Below are 13,365 nucleotides of genomic sequence, written 5' to 3' on the forward strand. Positions count from 1 at the left end.
TTTACTGCCCATAGAATCCCCATGTTCACCCTCATAGAATCCCCATGTTCACCCCCATAAAATTCTCATGTTCACCCCCATAGAATCCCCATGTTCACCCCCATAGAATCCCCATGTTCACCCCATAGAATCCCCATGTTCACCCCCATAGAATCCCCATGTTCACCCCCATAGAATCCCCATGTTCACCCCATAGAATCCCCATGTTCACCTCATAGAATCCCCATGTTCACCCCCATAGAATCCCCATGTTCACCCCCATAGAATCCCCATGTTCACCCCATAGAATCCCCATGTTCACCTCCCCGTGTGCAGCATGACACCCTCATAGCTTCCCTGTGTACAGCATGACACCCCCATAGCTTCCCCATGTGCTGCATATCATCCCCATACAATCCTCATGTTCACCCTCATAGAATCCCCATATTCACACCATAGAATCCTGTAGAATGTAAGCCCACAAGGGCAGGGTCCTCTCCCCTCTGTATCAGTCTGTAATTGTTAGTTTGCTTACTGTAAGTGATATCTGTAATTTGTATGTAACCTCTTCTAATGCACAGCACCATGGAATCAATGGTGCTATATAAATGAATAATAATAATAATAATATCCCCATGTTCACCCCATAAAATCCCCATGTTCACCCCCATAGAATCCCCATGTTCACCCCCATAGAATCCCCATGTTCACCCCCATAGAATCCCCATATTCACCCCCATAGAATCCCCATGCTCACCCCATAGAATCCCCATGTTCACCCCATAGAATCCCCATGTTCACCTCATAGAATCCCCATGCTCACCCCATAGAATCCCCATGTACATCCCATAGAATCCCCATGTTCATCCCATAGAATCCCCATGTTCACCCCATAGAATCCCCATGTTCACCTCCATAGAATCCCCATGTACATCCCATAGAATCCCCATGTTCATCCCATAGAATCCCCATGTTCACCCCCATTGAATCCTCATGTTTATACACATGAGAAAAAAAAACACCACTCACCTCGGTCCCGTTCCCAGGCACCCTGCTTCTGTTGCTGTCTCCGATGCGCTGACTCTCCGGTGGTACACAGCTGATGCGATGACATGACACCATCGGGTCAGCTGTTTCACACGTTGATTGGTGGAGGAAGTGCCCGGAGGCCCCTCCTCCACCAGTTCTGACTGCGGGAGACAGCAAGCGGGCGGGCACGTTGCGGCCCACGGACCTCAGGTTTTAAGCCCCACGGCTGCCTTGGTCCGGACTGAGACAGCAAGAGTGCCGGATGTGGCCCGCGGGCCGCAATTTGCCCAGGTTTGGTCTACAGCATCCATGCCAGAAGTATGAGTTACTGAACTGCTTTATAATTGATCCTATCAAGAAAGCTCTTCTCACCCAATTCTTCTTTTCTGCCTTAAAAGGTACCTGTGACAGAGTCTGAGGTGAAAAGCCATGAGGGTACATCTTAAACATAGGGCTGAGGCAAAGGCAAAGGCATAGTCAGGTCACATTCCGGGGTCAGAATTCCAAGAAGGTAATGAACCAAGGTAAAGAGGGCTAGGCAAACAGATGGTCAATGGCAAATCCAAGGTCAGGCAAGAAAGATCAGAATACCAGGAGTTAAAGCACAGAGCAAATCAGACACATACACCATTTTACACTTTAGCAGTGCTACAACTGGCAGAGATTAGAAGCAGCCAGCCAGCTAAACAGCCTGGAAATCACTCTGAACAAGAGACACCTGTAGAAAACCCAGCAGGCCCCAGCCCTGATTGGGTGACTAGACTGTCACTCACCACACTGATAACTCAGCACGCCCCTGCTCCAGATGGGATGGCTGAGATGCCACTCAGCACACTGAGTGGAGGAATCAAAAAGATTTTTACATATTATCAAGACTAAAGCCCCCGTCACACATAGCGAGATCACTAGCGAGATCGCTGCTGAGTCACAAGTTTTGTGACGCAACAGCGACCTCAGTAGCGATCTCGCTATGTGTGACACGTAGCAGCGACCAGGCCCCTGCTGTGAGATCGCTGGTCGTGTCGGAATGGCCTGGACCGTTTTTTGATCATTGAGGTCCCGCTGGGTAGCACACATCGCTGTGTTTGACACCTTACCAACGACCTCGTTGACAGGACGTCCCATTGAATTGTCATGAAATAGCATCGTTGTACAGGTCGCTACAGGTCGCCGCATCGCTGCTGCGTCGTTGGGGAGATCTCACTGTTTGACATCTCACCAGCGACCACATAGCGACGCAGCAACGATCCCTGACAGGTCGTATCGTTGTCGGGATCGCTTAAGCATCGCTATGTGTGACGGGGCCTTAAAGTACTGATCAGTCCTGACATGCCTCACCAATTACTCAATAGTAAGTCTATGGTCCGTACAGCACTGTCACAGAGCGGTGTATGAACCCATAGAGTTTCTATTAAAGCCATCTAGCTCTCTTAGCGTGCGCTCGTGCAGGAGCTGTACACTTCAGAGCAGGGTTTTGAGAGATTGATGGGGGTCTCAGGACTCAGACCACAAAGATTGGCACTACTTTGCAGACTCTATAATATATGTAAATACATTTTTGGAAATCCTAATTACCCTTAACTGCAAATAAGCGATTTAACGATTGAACAATGTATTTTCCTGCATTGTATGTCACCCAAAAGTCATCAATGAGACTAAAAGTGCTCAAAACCTTAGATGGTTGTCAGGCTTCATGCATTTGTCTTTCCTTCCCTATACATAATCTCGTACATTTATGAGTGCAGTAAAGGCCGCTGTCAGACAATTATGTCTCCCTTCACACAACTATCCACCTCCACAGTCCAATGTCCCTCTCCCCTGTCCCACCCTCAATTGGCTCTGAAAGGAAGAGTTGCGGTGTAATACTTCATGCCCAGTCCTTCTCTACCCATCTGTCAGGAGGCGCTCATACACATTGGACGGTCAACTGCTCCCATCCATATCAGCAGGTTGGAACATCCTTGCTATAACATGTATAGAGCCTTTAGCTTTTACAGCACCTGGCGCAGATGGAGCCGCAGGGCATAGATCCATAATGCACAGGTTTGTCCTACATGTTTGATTTAGGGTTGTAAGGTGGTTGCTTTTGTACACAAGATCTGGATATTGGCTTCCATGACTCAGGTAACTGCACATTTACACAATCTCACGGGGGTGGCAGGCTCTGCTGTTCTTTTTCACTACTTAATCTCCCTGAAAATAGGACAGAAAAGCTTCCACAATAGCATTGCATTCCTCAGTAATGACTGGGTATTGAGCAATGTTTACAAGCTGGTATAACCATGCCAAGTATGCCACTGTATACCCAAGTGGGTGCCCCCCAGAAGCTCCTTAGCTTGTGCCATCAAATCTGCTGTGCTCTCAGAATGAGTCCTCAAACATGGCAGACATCTGGACCTGGAAGAGCATCAATACAGGTGGCCGGTCATACAGGTATGTTTGCAGTTCGCACTATTGTGGTGCCACTAACAATGCTTTGTTACAAGACTAGCAGGTAATAAGCCATTGAAGGCAGATACAAACAATTAAACCAGTGATTACTAGAGAATACTCTATTATATAGAATAGCGAAATAAAAAAAAAGGTATCTGAAAACGTTATCAGCTACACAGAAGTGCCCACGCATCATCTCCGCCATAACTCCTGGTGTCGTTTATTGTCTGCAGCACTGATGTCACATCGACAGCACTGCAGCCGGGAAATAAAACCCCGCAAGAGTAGACGGCCAAAGCCGCTGATTGACAGCATTGCAGCCAGGAAGTAATACCCCGCAAGAGTAGACGGTGCAAGCTGCTAATCGACAGCAATGCAGCCGGGAAGTAATACCACGCAAGAGTAGACGGTGCAAGCTGCTAATCGACAGTAATGCAGCCGGGAAGTAATACCACGCAAGAGTAGACGGTGCAAGCTGCTAATCGACAGTAATGCAGCCGGGAAGTAATACCACGCAAGAGTAGACGGTGCAAGCTGCTAATCGACAGCACTGCAGCCGGGAAGTAATACCACGCAAGAGTAGACGGTGCAAGCTGCTAATCGACAGCACTGTAGCTGGGAAGTAAACTCCCGCAAGAGTAGACGGAGCAAACTACTGATTGAGAGTAGACCAGCCACTGATCAACAGCATTGCAGTCAGGAAGTAATACCACGCAAGAGTAGACGGCCGATCCCACTGATCAACAGCATTGCAGCCAAGGCGTAATACCCCGTGAGCATCAATGGATGAAGCCGCTGATCATCAACCCAGCAGCAAAAAAACATGCTATGAACAGCATGAGCCACTCAGCACGAGACCCAGGATGGGTGATTAAAGAGCATTTTGTAAAATTTAGAAAACAAAAACAAGCTTCAACTGGGGACAGTTTTCGGAAGCCTGGAAAACCCCTTTAAGTCATTTGTGCCAGCTCCTTTCCCAGTTAGAGTTAGAAAGATAAGCTGGCGATACATATGATAGCTGTCAGCCAAACAGTGCTGCAGCCCATCGTTCTGACGGCTCGACCATGCACAGGAGCAGTCGGTCAGCCAAGAGCTGCTGTTTTCTCTATGAGAAAGTTAACAACTGACATTATCTCCAGAGAACAATGTGATTGGTCGTCCAAAATTAAACATATCCGATCAACATCTCCCCCGTCCATCAGTCAGCACTAGTGCTGGGCAAGCACTTAAATGCTCCTGTGCTCGTTGCTCGGGTCAAGCAATTTGTAATGCTCAGGTACTCGAACAGAACAACAAGCCCAATGTAAGTCTATGGGAGACCGAAGCATTTTTACTGTGATCACCCCCGGGGGTCCTTTTAAAGGGAACCTGTCATCCCCAGGGCATATTTAAGAAAAAGAGCCACCTTCTGCAGCACTAAGGCTGCATTCTGTGTAGGTGGCTCTTATGTTTTTGCTCTCTAATAACGCAGAAATTTTATAAATTGTGTGCCATATCTGTATTGCGTCCGGGGGGTACTTTTTTCTCCCTGGACTTAACTGCCTCCCAGCCGTCAATCATCCCCTCAGTGCAGCGGGCGCCGTCTCCTCTGTTTGTATTCATGTCACCGGCGCCTGTGCTGTGCTCTCATTTTTCGGGCATGTGCCGTGCGCGCTGCCCTGGAACTCACATCAGCTGATCTACTGATATCGCGCCTTCGTGTAGCAGAGGCCCGAGATCCCGCCCCGCAATGTGTTATGATTTATTCACACTGCGGGGCTGGGAATCTGGCGCATGCGCAGTTAGTCTCTGCGGCTGTCCCCATCTTCCTCCGCCTCTTTCCTCCAGTGCTATGAGCTATTCATGAGACAGAAGAGCACCTTCAGTAACCGGCTAATACTTCTGAGGTGTAAGAAGGAAAAATATAGGAAATCGTTTGTGCCAACTGCCATGGGAATGTACAACAATAACATTAGGGTTAAACCACCAAGGTGAATGTCTACTTATTTCTCTACATTTCAGTTCACTCGTTGTGTATGTCCTATTCTGATGTATAATGTATAATGTTCTTCTGTCAACTCCACTGTCATGTCAACTATGTAATTCCTTTATGATTTTTATGATTTAAGTTGTGCTGCTGTGATACCATAATTTCCCACGGGATCAATAAAGTGTATCGTATTGTATCATATCGTAAAAATGATGGGATGCTTATGTATGCGTTTTTTAAGCGTTTTTCCCGCGGAAAACGGCCGAAAAAAACACGAAAAAAACACAAAAAATCCTGAACGTGTGCACATAGCCTTAAGGTCTAAAAACGTCTGAAAATGATGGAAACACTACTGAAATGACACAGGAATACCATGGGGATCGCCCCTGGAAGCATTTCTAACTCCTAGGTCACAGTTGTAAGCAATGTTGTCAGAGTTTCACGCCATTTTTACAGGTGCACCAAAAAACATACAAAACCAAAATGGATTTTGTTGGGAAATATGTTAAGAAACATCCTTTCCAGGGCAATGACTTGTATATAAGGCAAAATAATTAACTCCAAACAAAAATGTTCCTCCACCACATGTGCTATGTTCACATGTAGTGTTTTTGATGCGTTTTTCAAATTTAGCATTGCTTTCAACCAATGCAAATGCATTCGCTGGGTAATGTTATTGTAACATTTAACAACCCTAGCTGGCCATGTGGTGTGTGACACATAAGGTCTCTTTCACACTTTTGTCTTTTGTCTCCGTCGATTTTTGAAAATGCAGGATCCTGCAAAAAAATTTGCAGGATCCTGCATTTTCCCATAGACTTGTTGTAACGGGGTCTACTGTGCTGTAGTACCTCTTTCAGCACCCCCCGTGTTTCAGGAGGTCCACTCTGCTTTTGCTGGATTCTGAATGAAGGACGCTGGCTGTAATTCCTTGATTACGTGAGAGCATATAAAAGCTGACTGCTACTCCACGTATTTCCAGTCTAAAAGAACACACTTTATTCACAGCACACAGAATATATAACACAGATACACAGGGCAGGCCAATAGAAAAAGCAGGCCAGACATACATTACAATAGCTGCAGGGGGCCGGAGCCTGCTGATATTTACTGTGGGAATTACAAAGGTGGGGGAGGTCAGAAGGAGAATATCTTGTCCCCTCTGACCAGGGGCGCAGCCTGTGGACTGATGCATTTCACATGGAACCTATTATACATAATATATACTGCATAACATATTCTTGGTGCTGGGGGTTCTGTAACACGGCTCCCCTTTTCAGCGACGCGATCGGCATACACAGTCTGATCCTTAACGGATCGGTTTGGGGATGACTGAAGTTTATGGGGTTGGTACAAGTTCCGTTTGTCGACTTAGTCCATCGGCATTACCGTTTTGTTTGCCGGATCTGTAGTGGATGGTGAAGTCCAGAGGTTGTAGCGCTAAACTCCACCGCAGTAATCTGGCGTTGTCTCCGGAGACCCGATTAAGCCAGACTAGGGGATTATGGTCCGTTAGGAGGGAAAACTGTCGTCCATACAAATATGGTTGTAACTTTTTGAGTGCCCATACTATTGCCAGGCACTCCTTCTCGATGGCCGCATAGCTCACTTCACGGGCAGTAGTTTCCGACTCAGGTAAGCTACCGGGTGTTCTTGGCCGTCCGGCCCGACTTGGCTTAGTACTGCCCCCAATCCAAACATAGAAGCGTCTGTGTGAACAAGGAAACGTTTAGTTGGATCAGGTGCGGCCAATACAGGGGTATTGGTGAGGGCGTCCTTTAGCTGACGGAAGGCTTCCTCACACTCTGGGGTCCAGGTTACCTGGCGGGGTTGGTTCTTATGGGTCAGATCAGTGAGGGGCTTGGCCACACTGCTGTAATTGGGAACAAATTTCTTGTAATACCCCGCTGTCCCTAGAAACGCCATGACCTGGGTTTTATTGCGTGGGGTGGGCCATTTGGCTATGGCCTCAATCTTGGCTGGTTCTGGTCTCTGTTTCCCACTTCCCACCCAATGCCCTAAATACTGAACCTCTGCTTTGCCCACGTGACACTTGTTTGGGTTCAGGGTGATTCCGGCCTTGTGGATCCTGTCTAATACTGTCTCTAGGTGATTTAGATGCTCTTCCCATGTCACGCTGTACATGGCGATGTCATCCAGGTAGGCACACGTATAGTCCTGGAGACCATCCAGAAGCTGGTCAGCCAGCCTCTGGAAGGTCGCCGGCGCAGTCTTCATCCCGAATGGCATAACTCGAAACTGAAATAGGCCAAACGGGGTGACAAATGCCGACTTGGGAATAGCATCAGGACTAAGGGGAATCTGCCTGTAGCCTTTGCATAGATCGATGGTGGTCAAATACTTTGCCCCTGCCAGCCAGTTTAACAAGTCATCCATACGCGGCATGGGATACGCATCCGTCACTGTTTTCTCATTGAGCTTACGATAGTCTACACAAAACCGTGTTGTCCCATCCTTCTTGGGCACTAACACTACGGGGGATGCCCAGGGACTATCTGACTCTTCAATGACCCCTAAACGCAACATCTCTTGTATCTTTTGTCGCATCCTTTCTCGTTCAGACTCAGGGACGCTGAAGGGGGGTTGTCGCAGGTGGGTCTGATCCTGGGTCTCAACCTTGTGTTGTGCCAGGTGAGTGTACCCTGGTCTTCCCGAAAACATCCTCTGTCGCTGCCTCAACAACTCCTCCGCCTGCTGTCTCTCCCGGGGACCTAAGTCTTCACCCCAGTGTACCTGGTCCCATATTTTAGACTGAGTCCTCTCCCCTAAGACATCAGGCAAGGGAAGTCCGGCTAAATCCTCTGCTTCAGGTGCACAGATGGCCACTACCTCTTCAGGGCGCTTCCGATAGGGCTTCAGCATATTGACGTGGAACATGCGGATAACCCTGGGCTCATCACAATCGGCGACATTATAGGTGGTGTCGGCTATTTTCCCCACTACCTGGTAGGGCCCCTGCCATGCAGCTTGGAACTTGTTCTGCCTAGTGGGCTCTAACACCAGGACCTTCTGCCCTATTTCCAAGGTGCGCTGTCTGGCCCTCCGATCGTACCATACGCGCTGGCGCCGCTGGGCCACCTGCATGTTCCCACGTACAGCCTGGGTCAGCTCCTGTAGGCGGTCCCGGAATTCCAGCACATAGGGTACAATAGGTACCCCTTCTATGATGCCCTCCCCTTCCCAGTGTTCTAGCACTAAGTCTAGGGGTCCCCTTACCCGTCTCCCGTATACCAGTTCGAATGGGGAGAACCCCGTGGATTCTTGGGGCACCTCTCGATAGGCAAACAGGAGGTGAGGCAAGAATTTCTCCCAGTCCCTGTAGGTCCTGGTAAAAGTCCCAATGAGTTGTTTTAACGTCCCGTTAAAGCGTTCACACAACCCATTGGTTTGCGGGTGGTACGGGCCGCTTCTAATGGTCTTTACGCCGCACAGCTTCCACAGTTGGTTGGTCACCTCTGCTGTAAACTGGGTACCCTGGTCTGAGATAATCTCCCGGGGAAATCCAACCCGTGAGAAAACCTGGAGCAGGGCAGCCGCCACTGTCTCTGCCAGTATGTTAGGTAACGCAACCGCCTCTGGATACCGTGTGGCATAATCTACCACTGTCAATATATACCTTTTCCCTGACGGACTGGGTTTGGCTAACGGCCCTATCAGATCGACCGCTACTCGGCTAAATGGTTCCTCCACAATGGGGAGGGGGCATAATTTGGCCTTGCATCGATCTCCCCTCTTGCCAATGCGCTGGCAACTGTCACAGGTCTGGCAGTATTGACGAACATCATAGGTTACCCCCGGCCAAAAGAAGTTTTGTGTCAGACGACGCCTGGTGCGACTGATGCCGAAGTGCCCGGCCAAGGGTATGTCATGAGAGATTCGCAGTAACTCCTGCCTATACTTCTTGTGGAACTACCAGCTGTCGTTTTATAGTGGGGCTCATCCCTGTGTGGTGCTGCTCTGTGATCCGGTAGAGGAGTCCCTGCTTCCATATAAACTGTTCCCCTTCCAGTACCCCTCTCCCCTCCTGTGCCTTCCCACGATATCCCTCCAATGAAGGATCCTCAAGTAACTCCCTCTTAAATTCATCTGGGGTGGCCCAATAAATGTGTCTGGCTATGGGAATACATGTAGGGCTGGGATGTCTTACCTGGGCCTCCTCTGAGTGTGATTCCGCCTCTGCAGCTCGAGCTTGTCTCCGGGTGGTCACAGGATATGTCTCAGCCAGAGGGGCAACCGAGAAGGCAGACAACATGGGCCCCAAGTCATTTCCCAGCAAAACGTCTGCAGGCAAATCCTCCATCAAGCCGACCTCAACAAGGCCATCCCCAACTCCCCAGTTCAGGTGAATCCTGGCAGTGGGTAGTCGATGTATGGCTCCCCCTGCTACACGGACTGCCACTGTCCGGTCCGTCTTCTCTTGGTCCCGTGTAATGACCAGAGGTCCGAATAAGATCCAGTGAGTCACAAACCAAGACCAAGGCAGAAATCTCCAACGGTATTTACTCAAAGGCAAATTAATCAAGGTAATATGGAGAATATTAAGGCAGATGCACCCCAAAGATACACTAATTCAGCAGCAGCTGAAATCACTGTGCCACTCAAAGGTCTCCTGAGAACTGAATACTACAACAGACTAGTAAGAAATTTACCTAACAGGCAACTAAAAACAGGAACAAGTGTAAATTGAATGTAGTGTTATTAAGGGAGCCCCTGGAATGGCACATTGAGTATAACTTACACAACTCTAATATAAGATACACCTCTAAAGTAACAACTTAACACTCTGAGCAGAGATACCCGGGTATCTAGAACTATGGTACCGTATCCTGAGATAGATTTCCTCTCAGGCAGGAATCCGCACAGGCTGTAGCCAGTCCATATCTTCAGCGCCAATAAGTTACAGCAAGCTCCTCTTGTCTTGTCGGCCGATGCCGAGCCCAAACGCCGGGGACTTAGTTAGTGGTCTCACGATGTAGTCTCTGCTTCTGTAGCTCCTAGGAATGCTTCCACGACAATCCGTCCGTCTCTGTATCAGCAGTCTGTCCAGACTTGTTTCTCCACTCAATGCACAGGGAATCCACAGACTTCCAAATTCGTACTGGGTTCTTAGCAAAGTCTCCGTCTTTTCTTAGATAAAGGGTTAGCTCCTCTCCAGGAAACGTTAGCAACACAAGTCTCTCACAGAGTTAAACAAAAGGTTAGCTCTTCTCCAGGGGAACGTTAGCAACAAAAAGTCTCTCAAAAGCTTCTTTTCCTCCAAAAACACTTGCAGTAAATCCACACAGTCTCTTTTTAAGATCTCACAGCAGCCTCTCCTTTTCTTCCCGCCTTCTCTCTCTCAGCTCTCACTTCCTACTTTCACTTTACACTCGAGACACTAGACCCCACCCCGCAGCACACATTGTCTCTGGGAGGTCTGTCCTCTGCTGCAACAGGCAAAAACCACAGGGTCCTAGTGCCCTCTCAGTGGGACTACAGTTCACCCTCTTACATGCCACCCCACTAGAGGTTGGCGTCCTCGACATACCTTCCCACTCAAATTCATCTTGAGCATATCGCTGAGGCGGTATTCCTGCCGTAGATCGTGTAGTTCTCCTGAGTCCTACATCAACAGGTGCGACCTTAGAGGGAGCTAGAGTCTCTTCCGTGGTCGTGTTAGTGGGCGTAAGTGGAGTTGTCTCCTCCTGCGGCTCGATGTCCTGTGATACAGCGTCAGGACCAAGCAGTTGACCTGATGCACTCTCCTCAACAACATCCTCCATATCCCCAACATTCTCATCACCCGAGGCCAGATCGGTCACAGGGGGCAAATAAGCAGGTGCAGGAGTAAGCACACCATCAAACTCGAGATCATTCAGAGCTTCCGCCCCTTGGAACATGGCCTCTGGCTCTAGGGGGGTAGGCGCCGAATCTTCAAACCAGCACCGTTGTAACATGTTACGATGCAAATTACGGGTTGGCCCCCCTGTCCCCACCGGTTCGACCTCGTACACTGGAATCTCAGGGTTCACCTGTTTTTTTATCAGATACGGTATCGCCTCCCATCGGTCACTCAGCTTTCCTGACCGTCGTTTTGTCCTCACCAACACTCTGTCCCCCGGAGAGAACAGCTCTGTTTGTACAGGTCGCGTGTCCTTATGGACCACCTGTCGAAGGCGGTCGCCCACCACCTGATGCACCACCCTCAACCGCCGCCGATGCTCTCGTACCCACTCGGATGCAGTCCGAAGGGGGGCGGAGGAGGGATCTGGCATGTTCAAATCCTCAATGTCTCAGCCAGGTCTACCAAACATCAACATGTGTGGTGAGTAACCAGTAGTACTGTGCACCCTGTTATTGTAAGCCCACATCAATTCGGGGAGATACTCAGGCCAGCATGTCTGTTGCTGACTCTCTAAGGACCTCAACATTTGCAACAGGGTCCGATTAAAACGCTCACACGCCCCGTTACCCTGAGGGTGGTAAGGCGTTGTTCTCGACTGCTCGATACCATAGAGCTGGTGCAACTCTTTCATCAGCGTCCCCTGAAAGCAGGCCCCTTGATCTGAATGTATTCTCTGCGGACACCCAAACACTTGGAAGAAATGTCGGCACACTGCCTCAGCCGCCGACTTGGCCGTCTGATCTCTTGTCGGCACCGCTACAGCATACTTGGTAAAGTGATCTGTCATCACCAGGCAATAGGAGTACCCTGACGTAGAGTACCCTATCAACACGTAGTCAATCATGAGTAGCTCCAGTGGAGCTGAAGTCTTAATAGACTGTGTGGGAGCCCGCTGCTCAGGGCTTTTGTTGAGCCCACAAATTCGGCACTGCCGACACGCGTCGGCCACCATCCCTCCCAACTCAGGGCAGTAGAGGACTCGCTGCAACCACTGAAGTGTCTTTTCACTTCCAAAATAGGCCCCCTTCTCATGCGCCTCACGAGCGACCACTGGCCCCATCCCCACAGGAATTATCAGTTGGTACCGATGCTGCAGCTCCGATGGCAGGTACACCTTACGATACAAAAGACCTTGCTCCACACACAATTTATCCCATTGTCGAAGGAGTTTCATTCCTTCCATGGACAACTGAGCCTTGTCCTCTGCACTGGGCCAGGCCTTGTTTTGTACCCAACTGCGCACAAGTGCAATGTCCGGACACTCATCCTGGACTCTTGTCCAATCTGAGGGTGTTTTACCCAGGACACAGGGCATCCCGGTGGCCACCCCACTTGAGTGTACCACACTTTGGAAGATAGGTATCTGCCCCAAAGCTGGAGTTTCAGTATCCTCAAGTTGTTCGTCAACATCTTCCCCGGATGACCCAAGGGGCACCCTTGACAATGCATCTGCATTGCCGTTCTCTCGACCAGAGCGAAATTTAATGCGGTAATTGAACTTGGCCAGTCTGGCGACCCACCGCTGCTCCAACGCCCCCAGTTTTGCATTCTCTAAGTGAGCTAGCGGGTTGTTATCTGTCATGACTAGCACCTCAGCTCCTGTTAGATACTCGGCGAAGTGTTCTGTCATTGCCCACACCAGGGCCAGCAATTCCAGCCGGAATGAGCTGTAGTTAGCCGGATTTCGCTCGGAGTCTCTTAAAGATCTGCTGCCATAAGAAATCACTCGTTCTCGGCCGTCCTGCACCTGTGCTAGTACTGCCCCCAACCCATGAAGACTACCATCGGTATACAACAAAAAAGGGGTGTCAAACCGGGCGTAGGCCAGCAATGGGGCACTCGTTAGGGCGGTTTTCACTCCATCAAATGCCTTTTTCTGTAGGGGCCCCCATGGAATGGGGCGATTTCGAGGACCCAGCGCTGTCCCTCTCAAAAGTTCATTCAAGGGACTCACCACTTGTGAGAATTTAGGCACAAACCGCCGATAGTATCCTGCTAGGCCCAGGAAGGCCCGCACTTCTCGCAGGTCACAAGGAGGTGGCCACTCTTG

At 49.5% G+C, this 13,365-nt stretch overlaps 1 long non-coding RNA gene across 1 annotated transcript in view; it reads left to right on the forward strand.

The window, feature by feature from the left end:
• Positions 1–2,895: 2,895 nt before the first annotated feature.
• The window catches only part of LOC138658099 (uncharacterized), a 151,066-nt gene continuing 140,596 nt past the window's right edge, over positions 2,896–13,365 (forward strand). The window contains exon 1 of the long non-coding RNA XR_011317341.1: positions 2,896–2,957. This is a non-coding gene — a long non-coding RNA (uncharacterized lncRNA). The remainder of the gene's footprint in view (positions 2,958–13,365) is intronic.

This window comes from Ranitomeya imitator, chromosome 1, assembly GCF_032444005.1.
Source record: "Ranitomeya imitator isolate aRanImi1 chromosome 1, aRanImi1.pri, whole genome shotgun sequence".
NCBI lineage: Eukaryota > Metazoa > Chordata > Amphibia > Anura > Dendrobatidae > Ranitomeya > Ranitomeya imitator.